The 17,530-nt window shown below is 40.9% G+C and overlaps 1 long non-coding RNA gene across 1 annotated transcript; it reads right to left on the bottom strand.

Annotated features, from left to right (window-relative positions):
• Positions 1-15,924: 15,924 nt before the first annotated feature.
• LOC149259698 (uncharacterized) lies at positions 15,925-17,077 on the bottom strand. The gene is made up of 4 exons (XR_016247622.1): positions 16,981-17,077; positions 16,746-16,856; positions 16,422-16,588; positions 15,925-16,085 (listed from the first exon to the last, which is right to left on the bottom strand). It is a non-coding gene; the product is annotated as an uncharacterized LOC149259698 (long non-coding RNA).
• Between the last annotated feature and the right edge of the window lie 453 nt (positions 17,078-17,530).

The following is a 17,530-nucleotide window of genomic DNA, read 5'->3' on the forward strand; positions in this document are numbered from 1 at the left end:
AATAACTAAAAGATTCTAAGAAAAAAATACATACAAAAAATACATACAAAATTAATTTTAGGATAGTCATCTCCATGGCAGGGCCATAGAAAAGTAAATGTTGAAAGCGAGTGGAAAACTAAACTAATATAATGTGAAATAACATAATAACTAAAAGATTTTAAGAAAAAAATACATACAAAATTAATTTCATTGGTTTGAACCCACCAATGAAGTCGAAGCTCATGATGTTATCAAACGATGTCGCAATCCCTGTACTTTCATGATTGAATCCGATGCATGGTGGAAGACGTGACATTGATTTGATAGAATCGGAGTGCCAACGAGAAGATTGCATGGTGGAATATTGATGTGCCCCTTTGACATGTTATGCTCACAAGGAAATAAAGATTTATACTACAATTTTTAAATAATTGTTAATAATAAATAAGTGATCTTTCACTTATTTAGCATTAACAATTATCTAAAATACCCTTCCGGATATCTCTTTCACTCCTCTTTCTTAACACTTAATGAAAAATCAAACTCACCTTAACTAGAATACCTTTCTGGATAATGTTGTATATTTATTACTTCTCCAATATTAAACATGGAAAAGCTTTCTAACAAATAAATTTAAATCTCTTTCACTACTCTTTCTTTCCAAAAAAACCACTTCTCTAAGACTTCTTATATGGTTTTGTAACCTCTTGTGTAATGCTTTCTCCCTAAAATATATATCCCTATCACAGTGGAGTAATTTGGTAATCAAATGCAGAGATATTTCGTGAGCTTCTGTAATTTACAGCTTTAAAAAGATATATAAAAATTTGTCCACTGAAATATACGGAGAATTAACACTGAAAGCTGACAAAGAATATCTATTTCTTTCTGTGAAGCGTTAACCATATAAAAAAGCGCAGCAGACAGATACGCCTGAGCATTGATCGAAATCTCTGGCTGTGTGGGCATAACCATCGCTGTCTAAAGTCTTCACTTATCCATAGCACTGCTCTTACACTGATCCAAAGTTTAGGTGTACGCTGTGTGAATCACTCTGCTGACCATTGTGAATCCGCTCGGTGTTAACAAACATTTTTAAATTGACGGTTTTATCCCACATTGTTAAAGTGGCGCCCATCCCACAGCTTGATCGGAGGGTCCCGTGGTGTTAAGTGGCGCCCATCCCATGGCTTGATCGGAGGGTCCCGTGGTGTTAAGTGGCGCCCATCCCACGGCTTGATCGGAGGGTCCAACTTCTGCCAAGTGGCGCCCATCCCACGGCTTGATCGGAGGGTCCAACTTCTGCCAAGTGGCGCCCATCCCACGGCTTGATCGGAGGGTCCCGTGGTGTTAAGTGGCGCCCATCCCACGGCTTGATCGGAGGGTCCCTTCTGCCAAGTGGCGCCCATCCCACGGCTTGATCGGAGGGTCCCGTGGTGTTAAGTGGCGCCCATCCCACGGCTTGATCGGAGGGTCCAACTTCTGCCAAGTGGCGCCCATCCCACGGCTTGATCGGAGGGTCCCGTGGTGTTAAGTGGCGCCCATCCCACGGCTTGATCGGAGGGTCCAACTTCTGCCAAGTGGCGCCCATCCCACGGCTTGATCGGAGGGTCCAACTTCTGCCAAGTGGCGCCCATCCCACGGCTTGATCGGAGGGTCCCGTGGTGTTAAGTGGCGCCCATCCCACGGCTTGATCGGAGGGTCCAACTTCTGCCAAGTGGCGCCCATCCCACGGCTTGATCGGAGGGTCCCGTGGTGTTAAGTGGCGCCCATCCCACGGCTTGATCGGAGGGTCCTGTGGTGTTAAGTGGCACCCATCCCACGGCTTGATCGGAGGGTCCTGTGGTGTTAAGTGGCACCCATCCCACGGCTTGATCGGAGGGTCCAACTTCTGCCAAGTGGCACCCATCCCACGGCTTGATCGGAGGGTCCCGTGGTGTTAAGTGGCGCCCATCCCACGACTTGATCGGAGGGTCCCGTGGTGTTAAGTGGCGCCCATCCCACGGCTTGATCGGAGGGTCCAACTTCTGCCAAGTGGCGCCCATCCCACGGCTTGATCGGAGGGTCCCGTGGTGTTAAGTGGCGCCCATCCCACGGCTTGATCGGAGGGTCCAACTTCTGCCAAGTGGCGCCCATCCCACGGCTTGATCGGAGGGTCCCGTGGTGTTAAGTGGCGCCCATCCCACGGCTTGATCGGAGGGTCCAACTTCTGCCAAGTGGCGCCCATCCCACGGCTTGATCGGAGGGTCCCGTGGTGTTAAGTGGCGCCCATCCCACGGCTTGATCGGAGGGTCCAACTTCTGCCAAGTGGCGCCCATCCCACGGCTTGATCGGAGGGTCCAACTTCTGCCAAGTGGCGCCCATCCCACGGCTTGATCGGAGGGTCCCGTGGTGTTAAGTGGCGCCCATCCCACGGCTTGATCGGAGGGTCCAACTTCTGCCAAGTGGCGCCCATCCCACGGCTTGATCGGAGGGTCCCGTGGTGTTAAGTGGCGCCCATCCCACGGCTTGATCGGAGGGTCCTGTGGTGTTAAGTGGCACCCATCCCACGGCTTGATCGGAGGGTCCTGTGGTGTTAAGTGGCACCCATCCCACGGCTTGATCGGAGGGTCCTGTGGTGTTAAGTGGCACCCATCCCACGGCTTGATCGGAGGGTCCAACTTCTGCCAAGTGGCACCCATCCCACGGCTTGATCGGAGGGTCCCGTGGTGTTAAGTGGCGCCCATCCCACGACTTGATCGGAGGGTCCCGTGGTGTTAAGTGGCGCCCATCCCACGGCTTGATCGGAGGGTCCAACTTCTGCCAAGTGGCGCCCATCCCACGGCTTGATCGGAGGGTCCAACTTCTGCCAAGTGGTGCCCATCCCACGGCTTGATCGGAGGGTCCCGTGGTGTTAAGTGGCGCCCATCCCACGGCTTGATCGGAGGGTCCCGTCGTGTTAAGTGGCGCCCATCCCACGGCTTGATCGGAGGGTCCAACTTCTGCCAAGTGGCGCCCATCCCACGGCTTGATCGGAGGGTCCAACTTCTGCCAAGTGGCGCCCATCCCACGGCTTGATCGGAGGGTCCCGTGGTGTTAAGTGGCGCCCATCCCACGGCTTGATCGGAGGGTCCCGTGGTGTTAAGTGGCGCCCATCCCACGGCTTGATCGGAGGGTCCAACTTCTGCCAAGTGGCGCCCATCCCACGACTTGATCGGAGGGTCCAACTTCTGCCAAGTGGCGCCCATCCCACGGCTTGATCGGAGGGTCCAACTGCTGCCAAGTGGCGCCCATCCAACTGGGCAGATCTGACGGTCCAACTGCTGCCAAGTGGGTCCAACTGCTGCCAAGTGGGTCCAACTTCTGCCAAGTGGGGTCCCGTGGTGTTAAGTGGCGCCCATCCCACGGCTTGATCGGAGGGTCCAACTTCTGCCAAGTGGCGCCCATCCCACGGCTTGATCGGAGGGTCCCGTGGTGTTAAGTGGCGCCCATCCCACGGCTTGATCGGAGGGTCCCGTAGTGTTAAGTGGCGCCCATCCCACGGCTTGATCGGAGGGTCCCGTGGTGTTAAGTGGCGCCATCCCACGGCTTGATCGGAGGGTCCAACTTCTGCCAAGTGGCGCCCATCCCACGGCTTGATCGGAGGGTCCAACTTCTGCCAAGTGGCGCCCATCCCACGGCTTGATCGGAGGGTCCAACTGCTGCCAAGTGGCGCCCATCCAACTGGGCAGATCTGACGGTCCAACTGCTGCCAAGTGGGTCCAACTGCTGCCAAGTGGGTCCAACTTCTGCCAAGTGGCGCCCATCCCACGGCTTGATCGGAGGGTCCAACTTCTGCCAAGTGGCGCCCATCCCACGGCTTGATCGGAGGGTCCAACTGCTGCCAAGTGGCGCCCATCGAACTGGGCAGATCTGACGGTCCAACTTCTGCCAAGTGGCGCCCATCGAACTGCGCAGATCTGACGGTCCAACTGCTGCCAAGTGGCGCCCATCGAACTGGGCAGATCTGACGGTCCAACTGCTGCCAAGTGGCGCCCATCGAACTGGGCAGATCTGACGGTCCAACTGCTGCCAAGTGGCGCCCATCGAACTGGGCAGATCTGACGGTCCAACTGCTGCCAAGTGTCGCCCATCGAACTGGGCAGATCTGACGGTCCAACTGCTGCCAAGTGGCGCCCATCCAACTGGGCAGATCTGACGGTCCAACTGCTGCCAAGTGGCGCCCATCCAACTGGGCAGATCTGACGGTCCAACTGCTGCCAAGTGGCGCCCATCCAACTGGGCAGATCTGACGGTCCAACTGCTGCCAAGTGGCGCCCATCAACTGGGCAGATCTGACGGTCCAACTGCTGCCAAGTGGCGCCCATCAACTGGGAAGACCTGACGGTCCAACTGCTGCCAAGTGGCGGTCATCAATTGGGCAGACCTGACGGTCCAACTGCTGCCAAGTGGCGGTCATCAACTAGGCAGACCTGACGGTCCAACTGCTGCCAAGTGGCGGTCATCAACTGGGCAGACCTGACGGTCCAACCGCTGCCAAGTGGCGGTCATCAACTGGGCAGACCTGACGGTCCAACTGCTGCCAAGTGGCGGTCATCAACTGGGCAGACCTGACGGTCCAACTGCTGCCAAGTGGCGGTCATCAACTGGGCAGACCTGACGGTCCAACTGCTGCCAAGTGGCGCCCATCCACTGGGCAGATCTGACGGTCCAACTTCTGCCAAGTGGCGGTCATCAACTGGGCAGACCTGACGGTCCAACCGCTGCCAAGTGGCGCCCATCCACTGGGCAGACCTGACGGTCCAACTGCTGCCAAGTGGCGCCCATCCACTGGGCAGATCTGACGGTCCAACTTCTGCCAAGTGGCGGTCATCAACTGGGCAGATCTGACGGTCCAACTGCTGCCAAGTGGCGGTCATCAACTGGGCAGATCTGACGGTCCAACTTCTGCCAAGTGGCGGTCATCAACTGCGCAGATCTGACGGTCCAACTGTTGCCAAGTGGCGCCCATCAACTGGGCAGATCTGAGGGTCCAACTTCTGCCAAGTGGCGCCCATCAACTGGGCAGATCTGACGGTCCAACTGCTGCCAAGTGGTGCCCATCAACTGGGCAGATCTGACGGTCCAACCGCTGCCAAGTGGCGCCCATCAACTGGGCAGATCTGACGGTCCAACCGCTGCCAAGTGGCGCCCATCAACTGGGCAGATCTGACGGTCCAACCGCTGCCAAGTGGCGCCCATCAACTGGGCAGATCTGACGGTCCAACCGCTGCCAAGTGGCGCCCATCAACTGGGCAGATCTGACGGTCCAATCGCTGCCAAGTGGCGCCCATCAATTGGGCAGATCTGACGGTCCAACCGCTGCCAAGTGGCGCCCATCAACTGGGCAGATCTGACGGTCCAACCGCTGCCAAGTGGCGCCCATCAACTGGCAGATCTGACGGTCCAACCGCTGCCAAGTGGCGCCCATCCAACGGCATGATCTGACGGTCCAACCGCTGCCAAGTGGCGCCCATCCAATGGCATGATCGGACGGTCCAACTTCTGCCAAGTGGCGCCCATCAACTGGGCAGATCTGACGGTCCAACCGCTGCCAAGTGGCGCCCATCCACTGGGCAGATCTGACGGTCCAACCGCTGCCAAGTGGCGCCCATCAACTAGGCAGATCTGACGGTCCAACTGCTGCCAAGTGGCGCCCATCAACTGGGTAGATCTGACGGTCCAACTTCTGCCAAGTGGCGCCCATCCAACGGCATGATCGGACGGTCCAACTTCTGCCAAGTGGCGCCCATCCAACGGCATGATCGGACGGTCCAACTTCTGCCAAGTGGCGCCCATCCAACGGCATGATCTGACGGTCCAACTTCTGCCAAGTGGCGCCCATCCAACGGCATGATCTGACGGTCCAACTTCTGCCAAGTGGCGGTCATCAACTGGGCAGATCTGGCTTGATCTGATGTCAGCGTGCTGCCAAGTGGTGCTCATCAACTGGCTAGAGCTGGGTTGATCTGACGGTCAGGGTGCTGCCAAGTGGTGCTCATCAACTGGCTAGAGCTGGCTTGATCTGACGGTCAGGGTGCTGCCAAGTGGTGCTCATCAACTGGCTAGAGCTGGCTTGATCTGACGGTCAGCGTGCTGCAAGTGGTGCTCATCCACTGGCCAGATCTGGCTTGATCTGACGGCCCACGTGCTGCCAAGTGGCGAACAAATCTCAGCAGATCTGAAAATTCTGGACCATTGGATCTGCGTGATCTAGACCGTCCAACTCAGGTGATCTTAGCCGTTAGATCATTTTGATCTCAACCATCCGATCAGGGGGATCTGGACCATACGATATGCAGAATATGAACCGTCCGATCAACCCGATCTGGACCGTTGGATATGCACGATCTAGACCGTCAGATCTTCTCAGTTATGACCGTTAGATCTTCTCAATCTAGACCGTTAGACGATTAATCTGGACCAGCAGATTTGTGGGATCTGGACCGTCCAATCATCAAGATCTCGACCGTCAATCTACACAATCTAGACCGTCCGATCTACACTATCTGGACCATTGGATTTCGACGATTTCAACCGTCAGATCTGCTCAATCTAGGCCGTCAGAGCTAAAGAATCTGCACCATTGGATCAGCACGATCTTGACGGTCCAATATGGGCGATCTCAGCCGTTGGATCTGTTTGACCTTATCCGTTCGATCAGCGAGTTCTGAACCGTCCGATATGCACAATATGGACCGTTGGATCCACACAATCAGGGCTTGAACTGGACCATCGGATCAGCACGATCAGGGCCGTTCGATCAGCGAGATCTGGACCGTCCGATCAAGTCGAGCTGGACCGTCCGATCTGTGCGATCTGGACCGTTGGATATTAACGTTCTCAGCGGTCAGATGTGTTTGATCTTATCCGTCCAATCGGACCGATCAGCAGATAAGCAAGATATTCTAATTATTTATCATCTGATAACCTATGTATTGATACTTATCACGATAAGCTCACACCGATAACATATAGGAAGATAAGTTCTACAGTATACTTATCAGAAGATAAGTTATGGAATATAACTTATCCACTGATAAGTTGTCGTTGTTATCTACAGATAAGCTATGAGAAGATAAGTTATGGAATATAACTTATCAACTGATAAGTTGTCATTAGTCAATAGATAAGTTATTATTCCATATCTTGTTCTTCCGATAAATTATCTACTCTATTAACTAATGGCAATCTGTTGGAGAACATGATGAGCTTGAAGAGCTTCCAGCTTGCGCAGAGATCCGGCGACCCTGAATTTATTGGCGGAAACATGAAGCTGTTTGTGCTGAGGGTCGGAGGCAGAATTCCGCTCAAAGAATTCTTTCAAATCTGGGCCATCTCCAAGTTGGGGAAATCACCGATCCGTGAGGCATGCTTCCACCGCTCAGATTAGTATACAGCAGGCTCAGAAGTTTCAAATTCTTGAGGCTAGAGAACGCCCAAGGGAATCGAACCCGAGATCTTGTTGTTGGATGGATTTATGAACAAAGGTTTTGTGTGTCGCTCGAAAACCCAACACATTTATACTAATTTCAAAGATATCCATAATGGTTGGCTTTGAGTGTGTTGGATTCCAGGAAAACATTAAATATATCCACCGTTTTACGTTTATTTTATTGGTTAAATTATGTAGGGTGTTTATAAAGTTTGTTTTGTTTTTTATTTCATCATTTTTTATTATTATATTATTTTTAAGAATGTTTATTATGTATTTTTTTAAAAGCATATTTTTCTTTTAATTTTTACATCTTATTTTTCATTATCAAAGTTTTTAATATAATAATATTGAGATTAAAAAATGTAAAAACATTTAGCAAAATTCTGCAAACAATTAACTGACATATTTTTATCAGAAAAAATTTATACTTTAAAAATGAAAATTTTGAAAGTATTGAGTTGATATATGATATAATTAATATCTAAATTTTAAATTATGAATAAACAATGTTTCAGGTTAGATTTTATTTTAAGTTTATCTCATTGCTTTAGATGTAGAAAGTTATAATTTTTTATACACCACTTCATGCTTAAGAGATGATCTTGCTTTAGATGTAGAAAGTTATAATCTAACAAACTTATAAAGCTAGAAAAAAATTGCAAGACCCCTACACACTAATAAAGTGTTTCATATACTTTCTCTATCCATGAGCCAAGCTTACAAAACTACAAAGCATTAAGAGCTCAATTGACCTAATTGACCTATTACTGACATGTCATCAACATGGCACAATTCCCTTATCTTTCCCTGAAAATGAGCATTTTCTTCTGAAACCATTGTGCATTTGTTCAAATTTGTAAATAAAGAGTTGTTTCCCTAGTAAAGATCCTTGTTGAACAAATCCAAGATTGTTTCCAACTCCTTTAATCTACCCTTAATGCTTGGGCTTTTTTTTCCTTCAAAAACCAATGTTTTTCTATTCAATTTAGTTTGCTTAGGCTTTTTTTCCCTTAAAAACCAATGTTTTTCTATTCAATTTAGTTGGTAAAGAGTGGTTCTCCAGAACATTTATATCCTTGTTGAACAAATTCAAGGTTGTTTCCAACTCCTTTAATCTACCTTTAATGCTTGGGCTTTTTTTTTCTTCAAAACCAATGTTTTTCTATTCAATTTAGTTGGTAAAGAGTGGTTCTCCAGAACATTTATAGATTTAAAACTTATATAATACGTTCATATCAGTTTTAAATCTATAAATTTTTAAACTTCTTGGCTTTTTTTTCTTAAAAACCAATGTTTTCTTGGCTTTTTTTTCTTCAAAAACCAATGTTTTTCTATTCAATTTAGTTGGTAAAGAGTTGTTCTCCAGAACATTTATAGATTTAAAACTTATATAATACGTTCAAATAAGTTTTAATTAAAACTTATATGAACGTATTATATATTTGTATTTATATTTTATAACATAAAGATAATGTTTTAAATCTATAAATTATAAATTTTATAATTTTAAATTTATGTGAACTTATTATATATTAATTTATATATCAATTTATATATCGAAATTTATAATATATTAATTTATATATCAACTTATTATATATTTGTATGTATTTTATAAAATGATTTGTTTTATTATTTAAAAAATGAATAGATGTTTTTTATATTTATATTTTATAATATAAATATAATGTTTTAAATTTATAAATTTTAAACTTATATGAAATTATTATATATTTATTATATATTTGTATGTATTTTATAAGATGATTTGTTTTATTGATGATGATGGTTTATCGAACCTAAAGAAAATGAATTATTTAGTTTGATTTAAAATTTTATTCACACAGATGGTAGATCCTTTCCATCCATAGTATTTAGAAATTACCCAACGACCCGTTTACTATAGAGTTAAAACCCAGAGACATTTTTGAACTAGTTAAAATGATTTATTTTATTGTTTAAAATATGAAAATAAATATTATAAATAATTATAATGTTTCAAAACTATAAATTTTAAATTTTATTTAAAATTATATGAACTTATTATATATTTATTTGTATAAACTTATTATATATTTGTATGTATTTTATTATTTAAAGAATGAAAAAAAAAATCTATAAATTTTATATTAATTAAAATTTTATTCTTATTAAAAAAAATTGAATTTTTGGACAAGGTGCAATAATTTTAAATTTTACTCTTTTGGATACTTTAATTTTAAAGTTATCTTTTAATAAGACAAATATTTTGTAAATCAAGTTTTCTATCTTTTTTTTTCTTGCACAATTCAATTTGTTTGCAAAACAGAAAACTATTCTAAATCAATTTTTGCACAATTCAATTTGTTTGCATAACAGAGTTCTAAATCAATTTTCTATTTTCTTTTTGCTCGATAAAAATTACTATAACAATAGCACAGTTCAACTCACAACATTCTAAAACTTTTCACAAAAAAAGATTGATATTTTGTTTTCATGAAAAAAGGAAGACGAAAACTTGCATATATATTTTGTTTTCATGAAAAAAAGAAGAAAATTTAACTTGAATGTATATTTTGTTTTCCTGAAAAAAATAGGAAGAAAAGTTAACTTGCATGGATTCAATGTTTCATCAATTAAGATTATTTATCTAAACCACTAGAACATCCACTCAATTTTGGCTTTGAGCCTTTCCTCCTCAAGTTTTAGTAAAGTATTTGTCCTACTCTGAACAAGTCTACCTTGGGACTCTTGGGAGAGCTATAAGTCTGGGAGATACAGGTTTGGGGCAAGATAGCTTCTTTACCATAAATGAGAGGGTACGGCGTGTTAGAGTCCTATATTTCATAGGAAGAGTTGTTTTTACTTTATAATTTTATATTTGAAAATGTAAAAAATGTTTCATGTTTGAAATTTATTTCCAAAAGAATTATATATATATATATATATATTGTGTAGGGGACAAAAAAAATAGAACAAAAGAATTATATATATATATATATTTGTGTAGGGGACAAAAAAAAATAGAATAAAGAAAAGAAAGAAAGAAAGTATGAAGATGTCCCCCTAGGTGAACTAATCTAAATGCCACCGAGCAAAATCAGTATTGCATTAGTTTAGCAAAATCAGTATTGCATTAGTTTACATTTACAACTTTTGAATAAAGCGTAAAGCTTGTTTAAATGTCAAGAAAACGGACGGCTCAAATCTATGACTATTTTTTAAGATTAATACATGAAGATGGATGTTATAAATTCAATAAAAATGTTATAAATGTTTTGAATCTAAATCTCCCTATTAAGACAAACCTTATTACCTTGTTTTTAAAGTATCGGAAAGTCATAGCCTCAACATTTAAAACCCTAGCCTAGATAAACTATCGGAAAGTCATAACCTCACTGTATTATGAAAGTTTTAAACCTAAATATGTATTATAGCCTAAGGTTGCACTTTAATTTTGAATGGCCCCAATGTATGATGTTGCCTGGTACCACCTAAAAAGTCTATTTTTTGAAATCAAAATATTGAATAAGTATTTATCGGTGAAATCCGTTCGAAGATAGATGTTATGAATTCAATGACTACTTTTTAAGATTAATACATAAAGATGATGGATGTTATGAATTCAATAAAAATGTTATAAATGTTTTGAATCTAAATCTCCCTTTTAAGACCAAACCTTATTACCTTGTTGATAAACTATTGGAAAGTCATAACCTCAACATTTAAAACCCTAGCCTAAAAACATATATATGTTTACTAATATTATGAAAGTTTTAAACCTAAATATGTATTATAGCCTAAGGTTGCACTTTAAGAGAAAACAAACAGCTCAAATTGTCATGAAGATTGTCATGAAGATGGATGTTAATGAATTCAATTAAAATGTTGTAAATGTTAGTTACTCAGTTTGAACCTAAATCTTCATTTTAATACCAACCTTATTAAGTTTTGAACCTAAATCTTTGTATTAATACAAACTTTACTAAGTTTTGAACCTAGCCTATAAAAAAATATATGATTAAATAAACGAGGGTTTACCTACCATTAAAAAAATATATATATATGATTGAATAAATGAGTGTTTACCTACCATATAAAGAGAAAAAAAAATATATATATATATATATATATATGATTGAATAGACGAGTTTACCTACCATGTGAGGGAAAAATGTCTACCTACTATCTCTTCCCTTAACGAGTTCATAAAAACAATAAAAATAAAACACAATGGACCTAAATCTTCCCATTAATACAAACCACCTTGTTACATTTAAAACCCTAACATATATATATATATATATATATATATATCACTGATATCCATCAGAAAGATATATTACAAACTCCGCAAGTCCAAGTCCATAAAAACAAAACACAATCACTGATATTCATCAGAAATATATATTACAAACTCCGCAAGTCCAAGTCCATAAAAACAAAACACAATCACTGATATTCATCAAAAATATATATTACACAGTATCCCATAACAAGTCCATAAAAACAAAACACAATCACTAATATCCATTAAAAAGATATATTGCAAGTCCAATCACTAATATCCATTAAAAAGATATATTACAAATTCCGCAAAAGATATATTACAAATTCCGCAAGTCCAGAGAAGCAAAGCACATCTCTTCTTTTAAAAAGTCCAGAGAAACAAATCACAATCGCTATAAAAACAAAACACAACAATCACTGATATCCATAAAAAAGATACAATAGATTTTTGCTTTCAGTATGAATATTATTATCCGTTAATTGAGAGGTTTTTGCTTTCAGTATGAATATTATCCCATAAACAATATGAGCCCTCTTGTTAGGCCTCTTGTTACGCTGATGGATATCCTTAAAAAGACACATTACAATTTGTTACAATTTTCAAAGGAAGAGAAAAATATGAACATTATCTCATTAACTGAAAGATTTTTGCTTTCATAAATATGTCTTTGTCTGAAAGATATATGTCTTTGTCTGAAAGATTTTTGCTTTCCATAGATATGTCTCAAAAGATTTCATTTGATTAATCTTTTGATTTTTGTGAAGCCTCTTGTTAAACTGATATCTGATATGACTTGATATCAGTGAGATATTAAATAATGAAGCCTCGTGTTAAACTGATATCTATATCAGATTGATATCAGAAATGTGAAATATTACAAGACACATTACAACTTCCGAAACACATCATGTTAAACTGATATCTGATATCACTTTGATATCCAAAATGTGAGATATTACAAAACACATCACAACTTCAAAAGGAATGATCTCTCCCCTCCAAAAACGAAACACATGCTGCAACAATGAAAAATATAAACATTATCCCATCAACTAAAAGATTCTTGCTTTCCATAGATATGTGTCCATATGTTTAAACAATACAATAGAGTCATTCAGTTGATAAATATAATATTCCCGAGTCTGACAATGACAAAGCTTCCGCATAAACCAGGTTGGTCTGAATGCACATGAACATATGGAAAAAGTTTCGTGGTAAAAAGAAGGGTTTCAAAAATAGACACTGAAACCCTCGGAAAGAACATTCATGAATTATGCTCCAATGACAAACTTTCAATTTTTACACGACCCAGAAAGAATAGTGACTAGGATTGCACCGAGATACTCATTTAGTATCATCTAAAGTGCTGAACAATATCTGATGAAAATTACTATCTTGATAGAATGCCTCAACAACTGATTTCACTCACTCACAATACCATTATTCATGGTATTCTTGAATGATGGTATTCTCGTAAATAAAGAGTCGGTTGACACGAAGTAGTAGTGTACTTCAAATTCTTATATAATATTCCAGAGTCTGACAATAACAAAGCTTCCGCATAAACCAGGTTGCTCTGAATGCACATGAACATATGGAAAAAGTTTCGTGGTAAAAAGAAGGGTTTCAAAAATAAACACTGAAACCCTCAGAAAGAACATTCATAATTATGCTCCAATGACGAACTTTCAATTTTTACATGATCCAGAAAGAATATAGTGACTAGGATTGCACCGAGATACTCATTTAGGTATCATTTACAGTTGCTTAACCTCTACAGTGCTGAACAATATCTGATGAAAATTACTATCTTGATAGAATGCCTCAACAACTGATTTCACTCACTCACAAAACGCTACCATTATTCATGGTATTCTTGAATAATGGTATTCTCGTAAATAAAGAGTCGGTTGACACAAAGTAGTAGTGTACTTCAAATTCTTCTTATGTTTCCATTGAACTACTTTGAGTGGTTACTTAATGTTGGATTTTGATCCGACAGTTCAAGTAGTAGTGTACTTCAAATTCTTCTTATGTTTCCATTGAACTACTTTGAGAGTGGTTACTTAATGTTGGATTTTGATCCGACAGTTCCATTATCTGGGGGTGGTCCAACACCCCATTTCCCTTCTTACTCCCTTCTTACTCTGAAGGCTCAATAACATGAGCTCCTCCATCTCTTATTTTAAGAGAAAATTGATTCGGTTCGGATGGATGTGATGCAGTGATGCAAAGACTAGAGGATAGGCATTACTGCTGCATAAATAACCAAACAATAAATTAAATCATAATATACCCAGTGAAAATCCAAATCTAAAAAATAGATGTATCAACTATAGGGAATCATGAGAACGACACTGCAATGCAACCATGTAACATGGTCATCCAATCACTCCAACTGCACCATCACAGAAGCTCGCATAAACTAGGACGTTGTCACATGAGTATATAGCACTTGAAATAGGAGCAGAAAGTAAGTGACGTTACATAACTGTCTATGTTTGAATTCAACACTGCTTACATTTATTTACATAGAGCAAGCGCTCCAACTTGGAAGCATCATATATAATAAACTGGCTTTCATGCACAACCAAGGACGTTGTCACATGAGTATATAGCACTTGAAATAGGAGCAAAAAGTAAGTGACATCACATAACTGTTTATGTTTGAATTCAGCGCTGCTTACAATTATTTAGATAGAGCAAGCGCTCCAACTTGGAAGCATCATATATAGCAAGCTGGCTCTCATACACAACCAAGGTCATCAAATCAGATATAGAAGGTCATACACAACCAAGGTCATCAAATCAGATACAGAAGGTAAGTGTCATTACATAACTGTCTATGTTTGAATTGATCATTATGAAACTATATTCTTGTATCCCCACTGGTGGTGATGATCTGCTGTACCGGTACAATTTTTTACTTTCGCTTGTCCCACCTATCTATGCCCCAGAGACAACTGCCAAAAAAACGTGGAAAGCCAGAAATGTGGCTGCAGAAAGTGGTATGAAAGTTGTCATGACCTGCAATGAATCACTAATTAGCATTGCATCAAACCAGTAATTTAGACAGATTGGGAGCCTTTGAATTCTTAGCCTATGACCTGCAATGAATCACTAATTAGCATTCCATCAAACCAGTAATTTAGATAAATTGGGAGCCCTTGAATTCTTAGCCTATGACCTGCAATGAATCTCTATGAATCTCTAATTAGCATTCCACCAAACCAGTAATTTAGATAAATTGGGAGCCTTTGAATTCTTAGCCTATAGTGAGGAACATTACACAAGAACCTAGAGTGATCCTGAAGTGAACCCCATTACGCTCATAATTTGAAAGTTGAAGATGAGACATTACAGAATAAACCCTAAGCAGAAACATTAAAATGAAACTGGTCTTTAGGTAAAAGGCTTCTCTTACCTTAAATGTCATCATATTGAATAAGGAGACCTTGCCACCGGACGCAGACATCACATAGGAATCATTCTCAGTAAGCTATACGAGCAGCGGCTTCTTCTGGATTTGCATCACCAATGTCATTATTCATAATAATCCCACTAGCTGGCTGCCACATCTGTGGTGGAATACTCGCTATAGATGGTGGAACAAAATACTAATTCTTAGTTACTCGTCAATCATTACTAAAATAAAAAGGAAACAAACAACAACTACTAAAGAACCCCACCTTTACGGATGGATTCCTGGCCTTTGAACTTTATTTTTACCTGTAAAAATTGCAGCAAGTTCAGAGCATGCCACAATGAAGGAAAAAGATAAGAATTTTAAATTCAAAGATATATTCGCAGGCAGCACCTTATCAACTCGAACATTGTATTTTTGAATTGATGAATCCTCCATGCCAATTGTTATCAACTCGAACATTGTATTTTTAAATTGATGAATCCTCCATGCCAATTGTAATGATGTTATTGCCCTGAGGGTGGAAAGCGAGAAATGTGGCTGTAGGAAGTGGCATGAAAGTTGTCATGCCTTTGAATTCTTAGCAAAATACTAATTCTTAGTTACTCGTCAATCATTACTAAAATAAGAAGGAAACAAACAACTACTAAAGAACCCCACCTTTACGGATGGATTCCTAGCCTTTGAAAATTGCTTTACCTGTAAAAATTGCAGCAAGTTCAGAGCATGCCACAATGAAGGTAAAAGATAAGAATTTTAAATTCAAAGATATATTCGCAGGCAGCGCCTTATTAACTCGAACATCGTATTTTTGAATTGATGAATCCTCCATGCCAATTGTTATCAACTCGAACATTGTATTTTTGAATTGATGAATCTTGCATGCCATTATTGCCCTGAGGGTGGAAAGCCAGAAATGTGGCTGTAGGAAGTGGCATGAAAGCTGTCATGACCTGCAATGAAAGTTGTCATGCCTTTGAATTCTTAGCCTATAGTGAGGAACATTAGGCAAGAACCTAGAGTGATCCTGAAATGAACCCCACTACGCTCATAATTTGAAAGTTGAAGGTGAGACAGTACAGAATAAACCCTAAGCAAAACAATGTACTAAAAACTGAAATTATATAATCATCGGAAACATCAAAATGAAACTGGGCTTTATAATTTGAAAGTTGAAGGTGAGACAGTACAGAATAAACCCTAAGCAGAACAATGTACTAAAAACTGAAATTATATAATCATCGGAAACATCAAAATGAAACTGGTCTTTAGGTAAAAGGCTCTCTTACCTTAAATGTTATCATATTGAATAAGGAGACCTTGCCACCGAATGCAGACATCACATAGGAATCATTCTCAGTAAGCTATACAAGCAGCGGCTTCTTCTGGATTTGTATCACCAATGTCATTATTCATAACAATCCCACTAGCTGGCTGCCACATCGTGGAATACTCGCTGTAGACGGTAAACAAAACACTAACTCTTAGTTACTTGTCAATCATTATTACATAAAATACGGCTGCAAATTATATATCCAAAATTATAACTATCAAATAAATTAATAAAACAAGCTAAAAAAAGGAAACAAACCACTACTACTAAAGAACCCCACCTTTCCGAATGGATTCCGGTCACTCCCCGGCCATTTCCATAGCTTATGGAGAGCATTGGATGTCAGTGCTAAAACAACAACACCGGAATTGGTGTATATCAGTTTTACCACCTGCAAGAAATTGTAGCACATAAAATTGTAATGTCAGCCTTTAGTGTTTTTTTTGTAATAGAAGGACGATTGCATACCTTGCTCGCATGCATTGTGTTAGGCAACCTGAGAGACCTACACTCACCCGAATCAGTGATCTCAGTCAATTTCCAATTCTTACTCGTCTGTGACCTCATCTAAAAGCCTTGGTTTAACATCTGGGTCCTGCTGTCTATACTACTCTGCACACATGTTGTCTCCAGTGTCAGACAATCATATCATCCTATTCCTATAAAAGATATGCCAAAATAATGGCTAATAGAGCATTTGAAAGGGGAAAAGAACAAAATCCTAAGCTATATGGAAAGTTGAAAGCAACAATATCTAGACTCTAGAGTAAAAGTTTAGAAAATGATAAGATATGTGTAACAAACTAAACTGAAGAATATGTCTGGAACCAGGAGCAGTGACTACAGGAGCTCTTACAAAATTGGTCATTGACAATGCAAGTGGAAGTCTATCCGAAAGTTCTATAGCACTGCAAAGGGAACCAGGAGCAGTGACTACAGGAGCTCTTACAAAATTGGTCATTGACATTCAGAATTTGAAGTCTATCCGAAAATTCTATAGCACTGTGCAGGGAACCAGGAGCAGTGACTACAGGAGGCATGACAGGCATGACATTCACAATTTGA

The sequence above is a fragment of the Pinus tabuliformis genome, chromosome 6, assembly GCF_031772625.1.
Source record: "Pinus tabuliformis cultivar Carrire ecotype Pingquan chromosome 6, CPIR1, whole genome shotgun sequence".
Taxonomy (NCBI): domain Eukaryota; kingdom Viridiplantae; phylum Streptophyta; class Pinopsida; order Pinales; family Pinaceae; genus Pinus; species Pinus tabuliformis.